The 13,322-nt window shown below is 41.4% G+C and overlaps 1 long non-coding RNA gene across 1 annotated transcript in view; it reads left to right on the top strand.

The window, feature by feature from the left end:
* Positions 1 to 13,322, top strand: part of LOC117274772 (uncharacterized) — a 39,327-nt gene that overhangs the window by 2,594 nt on the left and 23,411 nt on the right. Inside the window, exon 2 of the long non-coding RNA XR_011411903.1 lies at positions 6,615 to 6,685. This is a non-coding gene — a long non-coding RNA (uncharacterized lncRNA). The remainder of the gene's footprint in view (positions 1 to 6,614; positions 6,686 to 13,322) is intronic.

The following is a 13,322-nucleotide window of genomic DNA, read 5'->3' as shown; positions in this document are numbered from 1 at the left end:
ACTCAGCCCCATATAACATGGCTGGTCTAACCACCGCTTTATAGAACTTACCTTTGAGTATTGGTGGCACTCTCTTGTCACACAGGACTCCAGATGCTAACCTCCACTTCATCCATCTTACCCCAATACGGTGTGTGACATCCTCGTCGATCTCCCCTCCCCTCTGGATAACCGAACCAAGGTACTTGAAGCTGCCTCTACTCGGGATGACCTGTGATTCAAGCCTCACATCCACGCCCACTTCCCCTGGCTCAGCGCTGAATTTATACTCTAGGTATTCCGTTTTCGTCCTGCTCAACTTGAAACTCTTAGGCTCAAGAGCCTGTCTCCAAACCTCTAGCCTCTCGTTAACACCGGCTCGCGACTCATCAATCAGAACTATGTCATCGGCAAATAGCATGCACCATGGCACCTCCCCTTGAATATGGTGTGTTAACGCGTCGATCACGAGGGCGAATAAGAACGGACTGAGCGCAGAACTTTGGTGTAACCCCATTACAACCCGAATCAGGTGGGGAGCCTTAACTAAGGATAAAGCCTAAGAGTTGGAAGGGCGGTTGTCGGCTATAGGAGCTTGGAGAAGCAGTGGCGGCACGAGCACTATGTGGTCAGCGACATCAGACTGTATTAGGGAGGTTGCGAGAGAGGTGTTAGGAGTCTCGACGGGCGTCTCTGGTGGGCACAAAGGAGACTGGTGGTGGAATGAAGTGGTTCAAGGTAAAGTGGAAGCTAAGCAGGTGGCGTACCTGAAGTTGGTGGGGAGCATAGATGGGGAGGAGAGGCGAGCATGCATGGAGAGGTATAAGACAGCTAGGAAGGAGGCTAATGCTTAGCCTCTGTGACCGCCAGAAAATGACATTTCCATTCAAATAAAGCATCAGATAAAATACTGATTTGGATATAAAATTTATTAAATTAAAACATACTAAAAATTTTCTTTCACTTAAAACAACTCAATCATCAAAACAAGTACAACCCAAAAATACAAATCCTCAAAGTCTCGTATGAAAAAGTCAAGGTCAACACAATACATCAAGAAATACAAAACATTTAATATTAAGTGAAATAATACATCACGGAGAACACAAGAAGTTACAAATTACGGAAAAACAAAATAACTAAAGGCAAGTACAGCCATAGAGAAATATCAACAAAAGGGCAGTCCCGAGGTACCGCCTCGTAGTCCCAAATCATAAATAAATTCACAATCTTTCATTTCCTTATATCACCGCGGAAGCCTTTACATTAAATTTTAAAGAATTTTTTTTTCCGAAATAGCATCTCACGTTTTAGCCACCCTTATCACACCACATGACTTTTAGTAGTTCCCCTACTAGCCACGTATTTCAAGCCACCCTTATCTCACCGCATGCGTTTCAACACCCTGATCTTATATCACCGCATGACTTCTAGTAGTTCCCCTACCAGCCACGCATTTTAAGCCACCCTTATCTCACCGCAAGCATATCAATATCACAATATTTCACAAATCACACCTCAAGTGCCCAAATATCACAGCATAATACAACTTGCACCTCAAGTGCCCAAATATTACAACATATCACAATTTGCACATCAAGTGCTCAAATATTTCAACATATCACAAATTGCACATAAAGTGCTCAAATATTACAACATATCATAAATTGCACATCAAGTGCTCAAATATTACAACATATCATTTTTCCACAATAAGGAGCCACGACTCGATCACAATGTGCACAACATCTTAACAAAATGTTTGGGAGTGAACAACTCAACTGAATAATATTTCACAATTTGGCGCCTTGCCTCAATATGATTCATGGCCTTTATAATTCAATACCAAAGTTTCAACAATGTGAACTGAAAAGTAATTCATCTTATTAACTAAATTTTTCATTTAAATTATCTGTAGGTAAAATCAATAGTGAAAGTGTTTTTCATAAAAATGAAAACTCAAACAAACACAGAGTTTACATAAAAGTCAAGTGGCAATCATACCAAATTATCACATAAAAACAACCTCGGCAAACAAGGAATGAGGCATGACAAATAAGGGATTTAATAAGTTACAATAATTTTCCAACTTAATACTTAATGGCATCTACGAATTTCAACTGATATAATTTGCACATATAAACCAAGTACGTACTCATCACCTCATGTATATGGTTTTCAATTACACAATATGACACATAAGACTCGATGCCTAAGGGGTAATTTCTCCACTCGAGGCTAGGCAAGACACTTACCTTATTGAAGTTATGCCGATATTCCAAAATCACCTTCTCGCTAGAATTGACCTCCGGACAGTTCAAATCTATCCAATTCAATTGTATAATTTCATTAAAATTCATCGAAAATAATTTGGTCGACTTAAAAATTTATTCTAAAAAGTCATCAAAAGTTAACGCAGGGCTCGCCTCTCGGAACCCGATAAAATTTTAATGAAATTCGAACACCCATTCCGGTACGAGTTCAACCATACCAATTTTATCGAATTCTAATAACATATCGACCTCCAAATCTTAAATTTAGACCAAGAGGGTTTTCACAATTTTTCCAACTAAATTCATCGATTAAATGTTAAAAACAACTATGTATTTGGGTAATTTAACCAATATTGAGTTAAGAGCACTTATCTCGTTGTTTTCCTTGAAAAATTCCCGAAAATCGCCTCTTCCCGAGCTCCAATCCGTCTTTCAGAACTTAAACTCACTTCCCAGTGATTTCTTCTACGCGATCGCGGACTTCCTCACGCGATCGCGAAGCACAATTTCAACACTGCCAAAATTAACTCTACGCGATCGCAAACAATGCCATGCGATCGTGATGCATAGAGTTCCCAGCTCTACGCGATCGCAGCTCTCTTCACGCGATCGCATAAAGCAAACGCGTGACCACCACTTCTGCTCCGTTACTCTACGCGATCGCAACCATAGCTATGCGTTCGCGAGTCACAACTTTTCAGAGCTACGCGATCGCATCCCTCTTCACGCGATCGCATAGAACAAGACTCAGCAGCCCCCCAATTAACCTTACGCGATCGCAAATATCCCTACGCGATCGCAGAGAACAAAATTCCACTGCCCAACTAAGCCTACGCGATCGCAGACACATTCACGCGATCGCGTAGAAGGAAAACAGGATCAAATATCGGAAAATTTCAGCAGTTGTTCAAGTCCAAATTTTTGATCCGTTAACCATCCGAAACTCACCCGAGCCCCTCGGGACCTCAACCAAATATACCAACAGGTCCTAAAACATCATACAAACTTAGTCGAATTCTCAAATCACCTCAAACAACATCAAAACGACGAATCGCACTCCAAATCAAAATCTAAGAACTTAAACTTTCAAATTCTATATCTTGTGCCGAAACACATCAAATCAATCCGGAATGACTTCAAATTTTGCACACAATCTATAATTGACATAACAGAGGTATTCAAATTTTCAGAATCGGATTTCGCAACCCCCGATCATACTTCCCAAAAATTCATCTTTCGCCATTTAGGCCAAATTCCTTTACAGATCTCCAAATAATTTTTCGGACACGCTCCTAAGTCCATAATCACCATACGGAGCTATTTATATTATCAAAATTCCATTCCGAAGTCGTTTGTTCAAAAGTCAACTCTCCGGCCAACTATTTCCATTTAAGCTTATAAATAAGGATTGTTCTTTTCCTTAAATTCTGAATCTTCAGTAAATCAAACTTGACCACACCCACGAGTCATAATACATATTGCGAAGCTGCTCGAGACCTTAAATTACTGAACGAGGAGTTAATTCTTAAAACGATAAGTCGGGTCGTTATAGTTTGTATGATGATTTTGGACTTGGGCGTATATCCGAATCGGGTATTGGATGACCCGAGAGCGTTTTGGCACCTATTGAGGAAGTTGATATTTTGGAAGGATTTTATAAATTTGGATTGGAGTGTATTTTAATGTTATCGATGTCCGTTTGGAATTCCGAGTCTAGGAATAGCTCCACATAGTGATCCTGGACTTATGAGCGCGTCCGGATGTGGATTCGGAGGTCCGTAGGTCATTTTGGGGTCTTTTGGCGAAAATTGGAATTTGAAGGTTTTGGGAAGTTTGATCGGGAGTGGACTTTTTGATATCGAGGTCGTATTCCAATTTTGGAAGTTGGAGTAGGTTCGTAATATATAATGTGACTTGTGTGCGAAATTCGAGGTCAATCGGACATGATTTGATAGGTTTCAGCATTGATTGTAGAAGTTTGAAGTTTTAAAGTTCATTAGGTTTGAATTAGAGGGTGATTCGTAGTTTCGATGTTGTTTGGCATGATTTGAGGCCTCGACTAAGTTCGTAATGTGTTTTGGGACGTGTTGGTATATTTGGTTGAGGTCCCGAGTGTGGATTTCGGATGGTTAACGGATCGAGTTTGGACTTGGAAGGAAAGCTGAAGCATCTGTCTTCTGGTGTAACCGCACCTGCGAGGTTTTGACCGCAAGTGCGTAGCCGCAGAAGCGGCCAAGAGGGTTGCAGACATGGTTCTGGCTGGGGAAGGCTGGGACCGCAGATGCGGTCGAGATACGCAGAAGCTGGACCGCACCTGCGCACGTGGAGCTGCAGAAGCGAATGCGCAGAAGTGCGTATGGGGCCGCAGATGCGGATTTAATAGGCCTGAAGGAGGACCGCAGAAGCGGTATTTCGGCCGCACGTGCAGGACTACAGAAGTGGTTAAGTGACCGCAGGTGCGAGAGGTCATTGGGCAGTGTTATCTTTTAAAAACCGGACTTGGCCCATTTTTTCTTCCACTCTCTCTTGGTTGGGCGATTTTTGGCGAGCTTCAAGTGGAGGTTTTCATCATTTATGCCAAGTTTTGGAGCGTTGGGCATCGAATTGAGTCATGTGAAAGGCTTGGGAGCCGGCTATGGAACTTCAGAGCGAGGTAAGTCTTTTCTAACCTTGTAAGAGGGAATTAACCCCATAGGTATAACGACCCGATCGGACGTTTTGAGCTCTAGCGTGTCGTTTAGCAGTTTGAGGCCATGAGCAACTTCACTTCAGGTATTATGACTTGTACGCATGGTCGGAATTGAAATTTCGGAAGTTCACAATTAATTTGAAAAGCAAATTCTCATTTCGGAAGCTTTAAGCCGGAAGAATTGACTAAGGTTGGATTTTAGAGTAAACGATCTCGGAATCAGGATTTGAAAGTTTCAACAGGTTCGTATGATGAATTCGGACTTGGGCGTATGTCCGGATCAGGTTTTGGATGACCCGGGAGCGTTTCAGCGCCTATTGTGGAAGTTGGCATTTTTGGAAGAATTTCATAAATTTGGGTTGAAGTGCATTTCAATGTTATCAATGTCCGTTTGGGATTCCGAGTCTGGAAATAGCTCCGTATGGTGATTCTAGTATTGGGAGCGCGTCCGGAAGTGGATTCGGAGGTCCATAGGTCATTGGAGTCATTTGGCTAAAGCTTAAAATTTGAAGGTTTTTGAGAAGTTTGACCGAAGTGGACTTTTTGATATCGGGGTCGGAATTCAATTTCGGAAGTTGGAGTAGGTCCGTAATGTTATTTATGACTTGTGTGCAAAATTTGAGGACAATCGGGCATGATTTGATAGGTTTCGGCATCGATTGTAGAAGTTGAAGTTTCAAAGTTTATTAAGTTTGAATTGGGGTACGATTCATGATTTCGATGTTGTTTGATGTGATTTGAATGCTCGACTAAGTTCGTAATGTGTTTTGGTACGTGTTGGTATAATTGTTTGAGGTCCCGAGGGCCTCGGGTGTGTCTCGGATTGAGTTCGGACGGATATTGGACTTTGAGGAATTGCTGGTTTCTGGGCATCTGGTTTCCTCTTCCGCGATCGCGAAGAAAGGGCCGCGATCGCGAAGGGTTAAGTGGAATGGTGGGATTTTTACTCTATGCGATCGCGTATAGTATTTCGCGTTCGCGGAGGGTCGAGCTGGAGGTTCTTCGCGTTCACGTCGGGGCCATCGCGAACGCGCTGTGTTAATGGGGCTGGCCCGTTTGGTGAAGGTTGTTCTATGCGATCACATAGTAGGGTTCGCGATCGCGAAAGAGGAAGGGGTTGAGCAGTGCGATCGCGTTCTGGGCATCACGTTCGCGAAGGAGAAGCTTTAAGGCAGCTGTTGATTGTCCTTCGCGATCGCGAGTGGATTTCCGCGATCGCGAAGGGGAAAGACCTGGGCAGTGTTCTTTTAAAATCGAGATTTTGGCTCATTTACACATCATTTCCTCCATGGGAGCCGGTCTTGGAGCGATTTTGGAGCTCCATATTCATCACGTATGTCAAGGTAAGTGATTCCCATCTATTGCAAGTTAAATACATGGTTTATATAAGGATTTAGACGTGAAAATTTGTAGAAATTTAGAATTTTGAAGAAAAACCTAAAAATTGGTATTTTTGGAATTTGACCACGAATTTGGGTAAGGAATTGCGAACAAATTATATATTTGAGTTCGTAATGCTATGGGTAATGTTTATCTTCAAAAATATTTGGAATCCGGGCACGTGAGCCCGGGGTTGATTTTATGATTTTTCGAGCGTAGTTGGAAATTGTAGTAAATTGAATTGTTATGAGTATTAGAGTATATTTTTATTGGTTTGCACATTGTTTGGCTAGTTTTGGAGCGTTGGACATCAGATTGAGGTGTTAGAGTGGCGTTGGAGCCGGTTCTGGAATTTCAGAGCGAGGTAAGTCTCCTTTCTAACCTTATAAGAGGGAATTAACCCCATATGCGAACTAAATTATTGTGTGTTTCTATATGTGGGGGCTACGTTCGCACGAGGTGACGAGAGTCCGTGCGTAGCCAATAGCTACTCCTGTGTCTGGGTAGTTTAAGGCTCACATCATGCCTTGTTGATACTGTTATTGATTTATGTTTATTGTCTGCCTCGAGAGGGAGCAAGATTAAGTTTGCTTATTAAATGTTTTGAAAGGAATTGAAATTTAAGAACTTAAGATTTAAAAGGTTTCATTTGAACTTCGTAATTTCGAAAAGGATTGAGAAATGCTATAATAGCTTAAGAAATCTATGTGTAATCGCGTCGCATGTATGTTTAGCGAGCGGGGTAATTTCCTTAAAAGGCTACAAGCTAAATTTCCCATATTTTGAAAAGAATCAGGAATGAGTTATCATTTTAATGTTAAATTTATATTTGACCGCGTCGCAAGTATGATCTGCGAGCGGGGAGATTCCTTAAATTTATATTTGACCGCGTCGCACGTATGATTCGCGAGCGGGGTATTTCCTTCTACCACTCTTATGGGATCGGACCGTTTGCCTCGGCAGGACTTATGTACCACACTCTCATGGGAGCGGACCGTTCGCCTCGGCAGGACTTATGTACCACACTCTCATGGGAGCGGACCGTTCGCATTGGCAGGTTAATAGATGCATCTATGGTTTGCGCCGTTCGACCCTCGGCAGTGCACAGTTTACTTTTATGTTGGATCGGGCCGTACGCCTCGGCATTTCCTATATATATATATATATCATCCTCATGGAATCGTGCGTAACGTTTGGCAATAAGCCAGTGTATCTGAGGATTTACTGTATCTGATATTATCGGACAACTAGTAAGTGTCGAAGTCGACCCCTCGTCACTACTTCTTCGGGATTAGGCGGAATACTTACTGGGTACGCATTGATTTACGTATTCATGCTATACTTGCTGCACATTTTTGTGCAGGTACACATATGTTTAGCGACCTTGTGGGCGCAGAGACGCGATTATGACGGGGACTAAGGTGAGGTGCATTCTATACGACGCACCGCAGCAAGCAGAGTTTCCTTTAGATTATTGTATTTTTTCCTGTCCGAGTTGTATTCCGGACAGTTATTGTATTTTATTTTAAATTTTTAGAAAAGGCTCATGCATTTGTGACATCGGATTCTAGGATGATTATGGGATATTCACTATTGGAATTGAAAAACATTGTTATTTATTCTGTAAATTCATCTTTTACTAGATAAATTGAAGTGAATTTACGATTTCAAAAATATTAAAATGAGGATTTAATTAAGTATTTATTGTTGGCTTGCCTGACAATGGAGTCCGGCGTCATCACGACCTTTATGAATTTTGGGTCGTGACAATAGGTGAATTGAATTAATATGTGTTTCCATTTGTCTGTGTGTGTGTAGGGGGGCTACGTACGCACGAGGTGACGAGAATCCTTACGTAGCTACTAGTTATGCCTTTGTCTGAGTAGTTTTAGGTTTACATTATGCCTTGTTGATACCGTTATTTGATTATGTTTATTATTTGCCTTGAAAAGAATTGAGATCGAGTATGCTTATTAAATGCCTTGAAAAGGGTTGAAATTTAGGATTTCGAGACTTGAAAGTTTTCATTGAATTTCGTATTTTTGAAAAAAAAAAGAATTTAAGAATATTATAATAACTTAAAAAATCTATGTGCAACCGCGTCGCAAATATATTCTGTGGGCGGGGTAAATTTTCACTACTCTCATGGGAGCGGGCCGTTCGCTTCGGCAGGTTAATAGATGCATCTATGGTTCGTGTCGTTCGACCCTGACAGTGCACAATTTATATTTATTTGTTGGTTCGTGCCGTTCGACCCTCGGCAGTGCAAAGTTTATATTTATAATTTGGATCGGGCCGTACGACCTCGGCATGACTTACACATGATAACTCTTTGGAACTAATAATACTTGACGCTGCTTTATTGGCTTGAGATATAAATTGTTAAATGATGAAAATGAATTTGGGAAGTTCTATTAGTAAAAAGAATTGTTGATTATTTTCAGTTATTGAATTTTCAGCTATTTTATGTATTCCATGCTTAAATATAAGATTGGCATTTTATTTTTAGCCCATAGTAAGTGTCGGAGTCGACCCCTTCTTCTTGATTCCTCATCGTGCGATTTGATTCCTTTGAGGCTTATACCTTCATTTCTCTCCTATTCACTCTTATGCGACGTGAAGCGCTTGTTATCTATTGGGAATCGAAGAATTTTAATGGTACCGCAGAGGTGGTGCGAGATGTTTCTCCCTACGCATTCGAGCAAGTTATTATGGTCTTCTTGCGGAAGGGCGTTCTGTCATTTCGGTTCAGTAGCTGTATTTCTGATGGTTTTGAGGCTATGCGCAGGTTGCCATGATGTTCGTAAGTTGTTATCGCACAGTAATGATGTAATGGTAGGATGCTTGTCTAGGCGTCGAGGCAGTGAATGACCTGAAATGGGGTTTTACTCAGTACATGATTCAGAGATTCAGTATTTTATTTCCGGTAGAGGAAAGGCAATCAGACTAAGAATGTTAAGATTTGGGTTGATGGAGTAACGAGACTGGGTATTTTTGTGCGTGGTGGAATTTTCATCTGTGATGTGGTGCCGTTGTCCTTGTTGAATGTGCTAAGTTCGCCGGTATTATGATTTTATTCAATTCGCCTTTAGGGCGAGGTATTGTGAAATGGTATCGGGGAAGCGGCTGTTAGAGATCGCGATGTGCAGTGATTCAGAATCGAATCGGTGTTCCTAATATTGATGGCTTGAGGAAATTATCTTCGGAGAGGTTTAAAGTTGGTAGCAATCTTGTCACGACCCAAAAATCCATTAAAGGTCGTGATGGCGCCTGACACCGTTATCAGGCAAGCCAAAAATAAATACTTAATTTAGTTCTCATTTTAATATTTTTGAAATCATATTTCCTTCAATTAAATAGTAAAAGACGGAATTTACAGAGTAAATAATAATATTTTAACAATTTCAATACAGCACAACCCATAATCACCCCAAAACACGGTGTCACAAGTGCATGAGCCTCAACTAGGAATATAAAATAAAATACAACATCTGTCCGGAATACAAATTTGGACAGGAGAAATATAAATACTCTGAAGGAGATTCTGCTTGCTGCGGATCATAGTATAGAATGCAGCTCACCTAAATCCCCGCAATAACTGCGCCTCTGCGCCCACAAGGTCACTAGACATATATGTACCTGCACAAAAAATATACAGCAAGTGTAGTATGAGTACGTAAATCAACGCGTACTCAATAAGTATCCCGCTTAACCTCGAAGAAGTAGTGACGAGGGGTCGACTCCGAAACTTACTAAGGGCTAACAATAAAATACCGATATTATAATTAAGCGTGGATTGTATAAAACGACTGTAAACTCAATAACATGAAGTAAGTAAACAATTCTTTTGTTAATAGGAACTTTCCAAATTTATTTTCGTCATTTAACATTTTTGTATCTTGGGCCAATGAAAGTAATATCAATTATTATCAATTCCAAAGATATATCATGCGCAAATCATGCTGAGGGTCGAACGACGCATACTATAGATGCATCTATCTGCTACCGAGGAGTTCGGCTCGCTCCATAAAATAAAAAATACATTAAACAACCAATTCAAGATTTATTAACGGCAAATATTCTAAAAATTTTAAATTCTCATTTAACAGTCAAGTAAATGAAGTTTAACTTTTTTACAATTCCTCTATCGAGTTTCTAAATGTTTTGAACGATTAAATTAACAAGTAGGGCGCAATCATCGCAAGTACAACATGATATGGGTCCTAGACTACCCGGACATAAGCATAATAGCAGCTACGCACGGATTCTCATCACCTCGTGCGTACGCAGCCCCCTCAAATAGAAACACATAATGATTTGATTCACCTATGGGGTTAATTCCCTCTTACAAGGTTAGAAAAGTGACTTACCTCGCTCTGAAACTCTATAACCGGCTCCAAAACCTTTCCAACAACTGAAACCAATGCCCATCGCTCCAAAACTAGTCAATAAAGATGCAAATCCATAAATATACTCTAATACTCATTATAATTCAATTTTAAACTATTCCTAACTCTGCTTGAAAAGTCGATAAAAATTACCCTCAGGCCCACGCGCCCGGATTTCGAAAATTTTCGAAGATAAACTTTACCCATAACACCACGAACTCAAATATATAATTTATTCCAAATTCAATGTCCAATTTCGTGGTCAAAATCCAAAAATATCCATTTTCTAGATTTTTCTTCAAAATTCCAAATATCCACAAATTTTCAAGTTTAAATCCATATACAATCCAAGTATTTAACTTAAATAGGTGGGAATCACTTACCTTGAGATAGATGACGAAAATCTCCCTTCCAAGAGCTCCAAAAATTGCCTAACCAAACGAAAAATGGAGAAAAATGGCCAAATCCTGTCTTTTAAAAACCTCACTGCCCAGGCGACCCCTCTTCGCGAACGTGGCACATCGCTCGCGTTCGCGAGGCTCAACAACCTCACGCCCAGAAATCTCTCTTCGCGTTCGCGACACTCTGATCACGTTCGCGAAGGCCAGCTTTCCAGACCCCTCGCATTCGCGTTCCCTTCTACGCGTTCGCATAGGCCAATTGGCCTTAGGCCCATCTTTCCCTTTCTTCTTCGCGTTCGCGTCGCCTTCCCCGCGTTCGCGAAGGCTTGCCCAGCTCTTGTTTTGCGTTCGCGTTCGCATCCACTTGCTCGCGTTCGCGAAGGCCAACCCAGCAGCCTCACAATTTGTTCTACGCGAACGCAGGACTTCCTTCGCGTTCGCGAAGAAGGAAACCAGACACCAGCAACAGCAGTCCAAAACAACCCGAAATGATCCGAAACCATCCCGAAACACACCCGAGGCCCCCGGGACCCCGTCCAAATCGCACAAACAAGTCCCATAACATAACACGGACCTGCTTAAGGCCTCAAATCACATCAAACAAAATCAAAATCACGAATCGCACCCCAATTCAAACTTTATGAACTTTAGAACTTCAAACTTCTACATTCGATGCCGAAACGCATCAAATCGCGTCCGATTGACCTCAAATTTTGCTCACAAGTCACATTAAACATTACGGACCTACTCCAACTCCCGAAATCAGATTCCGACCCCGATATCAAAAAGTCCACTCCCGGTCGAACTTCTCACTAACCTTCAAATTTCTAACTTTTGCCAAATGACCCCAAAATGACCTACGTACCTCCGAATCCACTTGCAGGAGCGCTCCCAATACCAGAATCACCATACGGAGCTATTTCCAGACTTAGAATCCCAAACGAACATCGATAACTTTGAAATGCACTTCAACCCAAATTTATGAAATTCTTCCAAAATGCCAACTTCTACCATAGGCGCCGAAACGCTCCCGGGTCATCCAACACCCGATCCGAACATACGCCCAAGTTCAATAACATTATATGAACCTGCTGGAACCTTCAAATCCCAGTTCCGAGGTCGTTTACTCAAAAATCACACTTTAGTCAATTCCTCCAACTTAAGGCTTCCGAAATTAGAATTCTCTTTCCAAATCAACTTCGAACATACCAAAATTCACTTCCGACCATGTGTACAAGTCATAATACCCGAAGTAATGCTGCTCATGGCCTCAAACCGCCGAACGACGCGTTAGAGCTCAAAACGACCGGTCGGGTCGTTACATTCTCTCCCACTTAAACATACGTTCGTCCTCAAATGTGCTAAGAACTGCTCTGGAGTTGTCTGAAATCACTGTTTAACTCCTCGTGCACCTACCTGTTATATTAGCTCGAGCAAATCTGAAGTCCTCCCCTTTAGTTAGGCAAATAAGCCTTAGAGCCAAATTCCAACATCCGAAATTCTCTACTAGGCCTGCTTCCAACATACGAACACTGTTTCAAACACTACACGATGTACCAATACATGATTGTATACTCTCGCTGAATTCACACCATGCACTGCATTATTCACATGCCCATAATAACATCCTCTGACAACAATAGCCGAAATCCCACGAATCTGATGCTCACGACACACCTCATGACACCTATAAGTCTTGTTCCAATTCTTGAAATGCCATGACAGAGAAGATGTGTAGAACTCATAGCCACCTGCCGAATTACAATTTATGGAGTCTCTTCTCCCGACAAGAACCATTACCTCATTCTGGACTGAATAACAATATTTACTCTTTGATATACTTCATATAAATCTGATCGCATTGATCCTAGGTCCAATAATCTCGTCTCACCCAGTACAAGTTGCTCAGACAATAAGCCACCTCAGACACTGCCAAAAGTCTCATATGATGCCACAATGTGCCAATAAGCTACAAACTCGAATGTGATACATAAGGAAACGAACTCTGGAAAGAATTTCTCAACCCAAGTAACTAATTTAAACAACCGAAAAAATATTATGGACCTTCCTCGGAAAAATATGAGAAGAAAAACACACAATAGAAGATATGGGATACTGTACTCAACATCATATTGTTGTGGTGTGCAACCCGATCCAACCATAATACCGTTGCGGCGTGCAACCCGATCCAACCATGATACCCGTGGCGGCG

This window comes from Nicotiana tomentosiformis, chromosome 11 (assembly GCF_000390325.3).
Source record: "Nicotiana tomentosiformis chromosome 11, ASM39032v3, whole genome shotgun sequence".
In the NCBI taxonomy this organism is placed as follows: domain Eukaryota; kingdom Viridiplantae; phylum Streptophyta; class Magnoliopsida; order Solanales; family Solanaceae; genus Nicotiana; species Nicotiana tomentosiformis.
This window is presented reverse-complemented; position numbering and strand designations above follow the sequence as displayed.